The 10310-nt window shown below is 37.9% G+C and overlaps 1 pseudogene; it reads left to right on the forward strand.

Annotated features, from left to right (window-relative positions):
- The first annotated feature begins 356 nt into the window (after nucleotides 1–356).
- LOC149048346 (uncharacterized) lies at nucleotides 357–1739 on the forward strand (annotated as a pseudogene).
- Nucleotides 1740–10310: the final 8571 nt, after the last annotated feature.

A 10310-nucleotide genomic window follows, 5' to 3' on the forward strand; every position in this document is an offset into this window, starting at 1 on the left:
TATAAGCTTTCTTCACCAGAAACTTGCAACTAATGAGTTTAACAAGGCCCTGCCCTTTGCTGGTAAACAAGTGACTCTTGTTGCTGAATTCTTGCAATTCCAACCAGTTCCCAACCTCCTCAATGAAGGAGAATTTATGTTCTATTCTCCCTTCTTCAACCTCTCCATTCCACATCATTTTGACTTGACTAAAATAATGCATCAATTGGAGGTGTCTCTGCAATTATCAAACAGACAGGAGCTTGATGCATTACCTGGTGATTTAGTAGCCTTCCAGGCTCTATTTGGAAATGACTGGTCCAAGAGCATGAGTTGGCCAGGAACATCAGTCCAGCAATTAAAGCATGGCTGTATAGAGTGATGCTAGTGGGGAACCTGAATAACGATTTAAAAAAGGGTTTCCTTTGTATTTTTACCCAATTATAAAGGTGGTGTCTTTTTTGGTTGCCTTTCAAGTAGTTGGCATGGTTGAGATTCAAGGGGAAACTTGGATAAAAAGAAATAGGAATGGCCAAAAAATCAGAGGCATGACCCAATTCTTCATTGCTTTGGCCTATGCAGTTACACACCATAAGTCGTAAGGTTTGATGCTTGCCTCGGCAGTTGTACATTATTTTCATTAGTACATGCCTGGACTAATCTATGTTGCCGTCTCAAGAGTTAAGTCCCTTGATACCATACAGATTTTGAATTTCAGTGCGCAGCAGTTGTTAAAGCCACACCAAAAGATCGCTTTGACGAGTGTGAAGACTACAAGCTGTTCACTTTCCCAAGTGATGTGCTTGATGGTCCTGTGCAGCAATGCTCTGAGGACGAAGATGTTGCTGCTCCGCAGGAGTTATTAGATGTTTACAAGGCATCAGTCAATTCTAGCAAGTCCACCAGAAGGACTTCTCATTAAAAGCCAAGATCACCTGTTGGCAATGAATGCCTCACCAAGTTCAATTGCTTTTACATTATTGGAAGAAAAATAAAGAGCAGTCAACTTTCTGTTAACTGACAACTATTGGCTCAAGGTTCAATGCCTTGCTGAATTGATGTGGTTTCATTCATTTCTCATTATCGAAAACCTCATAGAAGAAAACCGAGACAAGATTATCACTAATATTGGAAGGCAAGGATTTACAGAGGTGAGACTGAATAAATTCTTTACCAGTACTAGATTCTCTCGGTATGTATGCATTGTCTTTCCTGCCAAAGAGATGACAATTTCCTAGCAGACTGTCATTATTAAGATTAGGATGTCTATCTACTTCGAATTTCAAGAAACACTAGCTTCAATTGTGAGACATGATGGAGTGGTAGGAGTGGTTTTCCATTTTCAAGAGATGGATGTGGTTGACAGATCAAAAGTTTGATGTGTGTGGTTGGGCGGTTAGGAAAGCTCTCTCCTGGGCTAGAATTTACGGAAAAACATGTACATGATATGGCACTCAGTGCTGATCAAAGTTGATACAAAGCAAAGAATGTGAAAGGTTCTGGAAGAAAACGTTTTTCAGTCTTTTGACGAACTACAAGAAATGTCGAAATTTAAAGAAATACTAGAAGTAATGGAGGCAAGACAGTGTCGGCAAAGGGGCCTGCTCCATATATTGGATGAAGTTTACCTCTTCTTCATGGAGCTGGAGCAAAGGAGAGTAGACCTACTGAATGTTTATGTTTTGAGAAAACAGCATGAGAATATGGTTAAGGCAGCTACATGTAGTCTTACAAGGGACAAAGAACTGAAAGAATGCTGAATGCAATGTTTTCCAAGTGAAGAGGTTGACAGGAGCGAGGTATGTAACATGTGCCTTCATAGTACCATAGGTTACAAAATGCTTGTTAATTTTGGCCTGATGTTATAGTGTTAATTCATAACCGAAACTTATAACTCAGTTACTTAGTATTCTTGTTTCTTTTGCTCGCCGCTAGAAATATCCAGCTTATATTTTCAAAACATTATGTATTATCAGTGGGCTACTGGCAAGGAATTATTCTTACCTTTCTTATGGGAATCATTTGAAGCTATGGTAGTAGGCTTCAACTTAAGCTGAAGTATCTCTCTTCTGCACAGGATTTAATTGAAAAGCTGCATAGAGAGTTTTAGGTATGTTATGTCAATACGGGTGCATCCCAATTCTTGAGAGATTTCAGCTGAGGTGCCTTGATTAAGAAGAGTGTGGAGCTGTGAAAACACATTTTGCAGGAAGGAACAAAGGAGAAATCTGAGTCTCTTTCAAGGTAGCTGGAATTGCTTGTATTTTATTCACGTTTTAAAAAGCATAATGGCTAATAAGATAAGCTAAAGACTAGAATACAAGACTCACTTAAGTATAAACAGTGGTATATAGGGTATATAAATCTCTTTCTAATACTGTACTTTAAGCGGCTATTCCTTACATGTAATGTAAACAACTTAGAGATGACAAATTAATGAAATTGTCCATCTGATATTGATTTATTTTTATCGCTTATTTTCAAATTAACTAATCAACACATTTACAGCAATAATGATAGTAACACCTTATTCCAAAATGGCTGCCAACCGGTAAAAGGTGGGGCAAGTGGCACGAAAACGAGGTCATAAGGGCCAGACCTAAAAGATTTTACAGTTTCTACCGAGAAGTTTTCGACAAACATAGTAACGTACCCTTCCAGTCAGGAAGAAAAAATATGGCAAATGCTTTATATGATAACTCAAGTGCTATGGCAAGCTCATCAACTCCATCACCCAGGACACAGTTTCATGGGAAAATTTGTTACATGACGTCAGTTGACACCACTGTTTTCTTGTTGTCATGCTAATAAAGTAAATGGTTATCGAGATGCGTGCACTTGATAACAATCATTTCGCTCATGTCATCAGAAGAGATCGTGGAAAAAAAAGTTTTCTTGAAAATTTTTTCCAAGTTTAAGATAGAGAAGGCACCAAATGTCCTCTACAGACACGGACTGAGGCATTTTGAGGTAGAGCAGTCTGCCAGCTCTTTGCCACTCCTTGAGGCGTACGACCAGCATATTTGCCATCTGCGCGCTAAGAATGAGCAGCTGAAAAAATGGAAGATATTAAAATCATTAGTGCCTAGGCATTGGAATTGGCAGAGAGAAGAGCTGAAGTTTTCCGACTTCACCAGGAACTTCAGCTTCTAAGACAGGAAGTTGCCCAAAGTCACCTTGCAGTTAACCCTGTATAGAACACCGTGAAATCTAACATCAGCTGCAAAACCTATTGGGACGTGGACAGGGCTGCGCAGTCTTTGAAGAGAAAAAAAATCGGAGACTACTTCCAAAATGCTGCAGAGATTTTACCAGCAGAATTTAAACCAATTTAGGTACATATCATTGCAAAATTTCCTTGGTAATTACTCAGTATTATATTCCCTTGTCGCTGTTTATTCCTTTCATGCTATCAGTAAAGAATCTTTGTGAGATCATCTGAAATAAAATTTTTTATGCAGGCAATATAAGGGGAAGACAAAACAGTTTGGTTACCATTATTTTGCCAGAGTTTAGTGCAATTATCGACTTCTTATTTAAAAACAAAAAAACACTGTTAATTTAAACCTCAAATAAATTTTTCTTTGCTTTAGATTCGCTTTGCACAAATAGTTTTATGAAGAAGTGGATATGATGCCATCGCTGTACAAGCTGAGAGGGTGACATATGAAGTGAAGTGTGCCCACGGTATATTGCTAACTTTCAGCGGGCTATCAGATGAAACCACTGAGGAAAAAATGGCAGAAAACATCGCGGCATTACATGTAGTCGCAGTTCTGCTGTTATGTACATGTTCCTAACATTTAAACCTCATCACCACATCTCATTTCTTCTTGCCGACCTCAGATAGTCATTTATTTTGCGATTTTTTTGCTGATTAATGTAGTTTACCTGATTTTACTCGTGCAGACGTCTCTTATTTTCCAGCATAATTATTCAGAGGCACTTTGTTTTTTTTTCTCACACAGGTTAAATTTGATGTAAGCGGCCGTGAATTAGTGATACCACTATCTGATGACGATGAGGGCTACGCTGACTAGGTCATACAAAGGATGTTGGCGGTGAAGGATGAAGGACTTGTAAGTGCTGAAGCATACCACAAACTAAGGATGGCCCTCCTTATAGATATCCTCCTATAGATATCACTATATCTGAAAAGCAAAGTGACTTGATCTAGATCACTAACATCGCCCTCCCAAATGACAATGTGTCACTTGGAAATGTTATGGTGTTCGTCTACCCTGATGATGATATCGGCAGTCACCTCATTTCTCTCCCTGTGAATACTTCTGGCACCACTCAAGCCTTGTCAGAAGCACAGATGAAGAGCAAATTCAAGTTAGAGATGGCTAATGTTACTATGACCTCTCAACTTATCAAAAACTCTACCACAAATAAGTATAAAGGAAAAAGTATAAACAAAGATGGCAGTGTTGACACGTCTCTACAATGCTCTGCACATTTTTTGTTCTACACTCCCAATGCAAGACCTGTTCTTAATTCTGTTAAAGACCCTTTTGTTCGAAACTAACAAGGAAGGCTTTGGAGTTGTCGATGTACGCCTTAGTGAAGAATAAAAGATGACAAGGGCTCCAAATTATATTCTGAAACTCTGTTCACTTCACTTGCATACTGGCGGCAATCATTTTCAGCCAAGACTAAAGAGACTTAGGGCAATGAAATTCCTTCAGTACAGCTCTACTGCTATGATTTTAATTCTTCGATGATACAAACATCCTTTTCGCTGATAAAAATCTGAAATCGTTGGAAGTCTGTGTAAATCAAAAACTTAACAAAGTATATGATTGGTTAACTGCAAACAAATTGACCTTGAATATCAAAAAGAGTAATTTCATTACATTTTGCCCTGCCCAAGGGAAACTTTCTTATCAACCTAAAATCGTGATATTTGATAACACACAGAACAAGAAGATGGCTCTGGAGAATAAAGATTATGTCAAATATCTCAGGATTTTAATCGACAAAAATTTGTCTTGGAAACACCATATTGACTATGTAATCATTAAAGTAAGCAGAACCGTAAGATTAATTGCAAAATTATGACACTTTCTGCCAACACACACCCTCTTAAATATATACTAAGCGCTCATAGCTCCTTACTTAATATACTGTCTGACAGTTTGGAGTCAGGCTTGTAAATCTTACCTTGACAAGCTCCTAAAGTTGCAGAAACAACCTCTTTGCTTCATCTACTTTTCTGAGCATAATGAGCATGCAATTCCTTTCATTGTTGACACTCACATCTTACTGCTAAAATTTGTTTATTGTGAATCTATAGCTAATATGATGTTTGATGTTTGAAACAGAACAGCTCTATCCAATTTTCAAGATCTGTTTCAAGATATATCTAACGTTCATTCTTACTATACATGTTCTTCCGCCTCTAATAACTTCTATACCAAAGCGTCTAGGCTATCCGTTCAAGCAAATTCCTTCTCTCAAACAGGAGTAAAAGTGTGGAATGTAATACCTCCAACATTAAGACATCTTTCCAAAATTGCATTTAAAAGAAAACTCAAACAAAGTTTATTCAACATATTAGGTTCACAAGACTCATAGAGATTTATTTAAGATTATACAAAATGTAAAATCCTGGTAATACTTCTCCTGATCTGTCCTGACTATTTTTAAAAACAGTAGCTGTACCTTTAATATTTTAAATTAGGTCAATGTCACAGTTTTTCTTACTGTTATTCAATACTGTCTCTTTCCCTTCAACTTTATTAGTTAATTTCTGTTTTTAATTTATTTTTGTAATTTGGCTATTAAGGCATGGCCCACCTAGATTAGCTTTTGCTAGTTGCAGCCATGCCCTTTTCTGTAAAATTTCATTGGAAATTAATAAAGTGCATGTGTGTTTATCATCTACATAAATGACTTACCTTTGGTGGTTCAAGGTTGCAATGTCGAGCTTTATGCTAATGATACACTTATCTATTTTGTAAGCAAGTCAGTCAGTGAAATTCAAGCTCAGTTAACGAGTAGTAACTAATGTCCTAAGCTGGCTCCATGCTAATTTTCTAATACTCAATCTTGAAAAAACAAAGATTATCCTTGTTGGTACTCATCAGAGGACTGCAGAGGCTGACGATTTAGTTATAGGAATCAGTAACAAGCATTTAGAAAGGGTTAATAAGTTTAAATACTTTAGAGTCATCCTAGACAACACAATATCTTGGAAGGACCACAAAGAATAAATTGATAACAAGATCTTGTGTCACTTAGGTGTTCTACATAGAGTGTGTAAGGTTCTCCCCAAGCCAACTTGCCAGATGCTTTATAATACTATAGGCTTGCCATTTTTCAATTACTGTTCGCCTGTCTGGGACAGTTGTGGGCTTGGGAACAAGGCTTACCTAACTAAGCTAAGTAGACATGCCGCATGTACTATTGAAGGTAGGTCAATGGGGGCTGAGGAGTTAAAATCAACACTTGGCTGGCGCAGCCTACAAGCACACAGAAATTATCTAAAATGCCTTTTAGTCGATTTGTGCCTTCATATTTACTTTCAGAGTTAAGGCACGTGCACTTTTTCCATGGCTATAACACCAGAAGCCGTGATTTGCTGCATCCTCCCTTCACAAAAACTGCTAAGTATCAAGAAAGCTTTATAATAAACGGCACTCAGACTTTCAACACCCTTTCAAGAAACTTTAGACAAGTAGAGACGCTCAGAGATTTAAAATCAAGCCAAGTGCCATCTTAAACAGTAATGCCTGCGGTACATGTTGCCTTTATAACTTAAATATTTATCTAGTTTTTAATGTTCTAATGTCTTTGTTTTTGCGTTGTGTCAGGGCTCCATTTGAACTATCTATACTAAATTGGATGCCCCCCTGGATAAATAAATGAATAAATAATAAAAAACATACACGACTCCTATTTGCAGCGTAATGGCCACCAGAACTGCCTATCTAATGTTGTAGATACCATAAAACTATTTGATCCACTGGGGTTCATAATTCATCTAATAGTTAGTCTTTATCCCTACTCAAGTCATCACTTTTCTGGGACTTGACCTGAACTCTAAGACTATGACAGCTTGCCTCTCTCAACAAAAACAACAAAAATTGAAAAGTGCCTGCCTACATGTCATCAATGTACAGTAGCCAACAATTAGACTTGTTGCACAACTGCTGGGGCCAATAACATCCAGTTTCCCAAGCGTAATGTGTTCCCACCATATTATTGTGCACTTGACATGGAAAAAACCAAAGCACTATCCCAGTGCAAAGATCTTCAGGGTACCATGGAATTGAATTCCCATGTTCTTGAAGATATAAACTGGTGGATGAACAATATTATGTCATTGATCATGGGGAACCCCAGGCTATCTTAATCACAGATGCCTCTACAACGGGCTGGGACTGTGAATTTCAGGGAACTCCCACTGGGAGGTTATGGAGCTCAGATGAAGCGAAACACCACATTAATTACCTTGACATGTTAGCTATCAAATTAGGGCTAAAATGTTTCTAGGAGAAGATCAGACAACAGCATGTGAAGCTCATGGTGGACAATATCACAGCAGTCACTATCCTTAACAACATGAGTACTGGTCACTCCTGGGAGCTTAATGAGCTTAAGAAGGAACTATGGTCTTGCTGTATTCACAGAGGAGTATGGCTGACTTTAGCCCATATACCTGGCAAATACAACATAGTCTCTGACAGGGAATTTAGACAACATTGCAGAGAACTTGATTGAACTCTTAATCAGGAGTTATATGAAGAAGGTATCTGTAGACTGTCAGTGAAACCTGATATTGACCTGAAGGTTTAACTATAGGTTTAAACCCTATGTATCATACAAGCCTGACCCAAGTGCTGTGGCTGTGGCTGTAGATGCTTTTACGGTATAATGGTTACTGTATGTTTTTTTATACTTTTCCATTCTTAAGTGTAGTTATAAGAGCCCTTCAAAAGATACAGCAGGATCAAGCAACAGGCTTACTATTTGTACCATTTTGGCCCACTCAGACATGGTGGTCGACACTAACAAGGATGCTGATACGAGCACCATGAGTGCTCCCAAATAGAATGGACATGAGGGACTCAGTTACAGTGCTTTAAACACTGCAAGGAAGTGTCATTGTATTACAGGGAAACCATTGTTTCTCGGTTTTTGAAGGGAACGTTTCCTTTGAGACCAGCCCTGCCACAATAGAAAGAAGTGTGGTATGTGAACATAGTTCTTGAACATTTAAAAACTTTACATCCTACTGAGTTTATCTTCAAAACGTTTAACATCAAAATTAGGATTGTTCATGGCCATATTGTCAGGCCAACGTTGCCAAACCATTCATGCCTTATCTCCGAGAGACATGCAAGTCTCAGACAGCAAAGCTGTGTTTAGTGTTAAAAGATCCAAGTGTAACATTTTTTCTATTATTCGTTCTTGCGTAATTTGTTTTTCCTTTGCGTACGCAAATTAGTTTATACTTCTTTTCGTCCATTTGTTTAGTCTTTTTTTTTTGGCGTTAATTTAGGTGTTTATTCCTTTCTGTCAGTTTTCGCGCCCTCGTTAGCGTTTCTGTGCTGTTTCATCTTCATTAGCGCCTTTCTAAGTTTCTATAGTTTTATTTTCCGCATGTTCTAGCGTATTTTTCATATCGTAGTTCTGCAGTACAGTTTGGGAGTTAATTTTGGTCCGCGCTTAGCACAGTTCTGTTTTAGTTTCTTGCAAGTCTCTTCGCGTTATTCGCAGTCCGCTTTACAGCAGTTTTCTCTGCCCGAAACAATGTAAGTGTACTTCACAGTCCTAGTTTTGTAGTTTTGTTATTTCCTTACTCTAATTTACTTTAGTCACAACTTGTAACCTTTTTGCTTTTTTACCGTTTTAGTTTCAACCCACGCTGTTTGTATGCACACTCTTAGTACCAAGCACGTCGGCTACAATAAATCTTCATTCGAATTTGGTTTGTGGTGTTGTTATTAAAGGCCAGGAGACTTACACGCTTATTGCAGTTTCATGAATGTTTAAAAATTACGAAACCTGGAAAATACCTCACTAAGTTATAATTTCTATCCTTCCACAAACATCGTCATCTCTATGTGGTTAGGTATCTTTCTAAACACCTGACAGGGAAAATTCAAGGTTGTTGCGCAGTTTTGTTCAAATACTTCATCGAAGAGAAAGGACCTTATCTTGGTACACCCCTTTCCATATTGTCTAAATAGAATAAATTGCAAATTTTCTTTTGTAAAGTTTCTTTTTACTATCTTATTTACGAAGATGCTGTTTCTTTTATCACATGTTTAATTTAACTCGCAGAGTGGCCAACTGGGGTGCTCTTTTGGTGGGGTCAACTTTCTAGTGGCATTTAAACCAATTTTTTTTTCTTTTCAGCCCCTCCTTAAAACTTCTCAAGATTTCACCATAATTCACGAATGTCTGCACATTCAATGTGCATTGGTAATTCAAGCCAAGGTTTGATCCCTCTCGGTAGCATGAGGTGTTGGCTAAACACTCCAGGGCATCCAATAATCACCACAAAAAGTAATTAAAGCTTCCCATCACTGAAATGGAAAAAAACTGCAACTTCTGATACAACATTAATTTGGTTGCACATTTTCCAGAAAAAACAGCCCAGGGAAATTTTGTAAAAAAAAAAAATCAGGTCTAATTCAAAATAAACCTTAAGGGTGGTTCATTAGGCCAATTTTCTTTGTCATCGCTCTCCTTCAGACTATATTGTGTTTGTTTTCTTGTCGGAAACTTCATTACATGCCATGGACTTGAGTTATTTCACTACTCTTAGGCCGTACCCTCATCAAGGTATGGTGACTGCAGAATTGTGCCCTTCTGGCAAATCTGCTACATTGCAGCGCTCGTCACAAGGACATGGTTATGGTTGGGAGAACAGATGGCCACATTGGCGGACATCAATGGTTAGTTACTGCAATAAGCCTTGAATGTTATATGTACCATATATGTTATTCAGTTTCTCTTTTGAAAGGCCATATTTGGAGCTTTAGTTACACTATAAGGAAGGCCAATAAGTGTTAACTTCAAAGTTTGCTATATTATACTGCTTGTAGTTCAGAAGAATGCTTAATACTACCAAATGTATGTTTTTAAGACTTGATCTGGGACAAATGGTTGAAGATTACTTTAAAGTCTGCATTGCGACAGCAAGATTTAAGCTGATCAAGTAGTGTAAAACATATCACAATAATGACAAACGGGGATTGGTCTGCCTAGGAGTTAAATTTTCACTAAAGTTGATATCATACCTCGCATTGGAGGAGGCACGAAACACGCAAGTTCATATGAAAAATTAACTTGTGGAAATCTTTCCCTTTCTGCAT

This window comes from Pocillopora damicornis, chromosome 3 (assembly GCF_964200805.1).
Source record: "Pocillopora damicornis chromosome 3, jaPocDami1.2, whole genome shotgun sequence".
Classification (NCBI taxonomy): Eukaryota; Metazoa; Cnidaria; class Anthozoa; order Scleractinia; family Pocilloporidae; genus Pocillopora; species Pocillopora damicornis.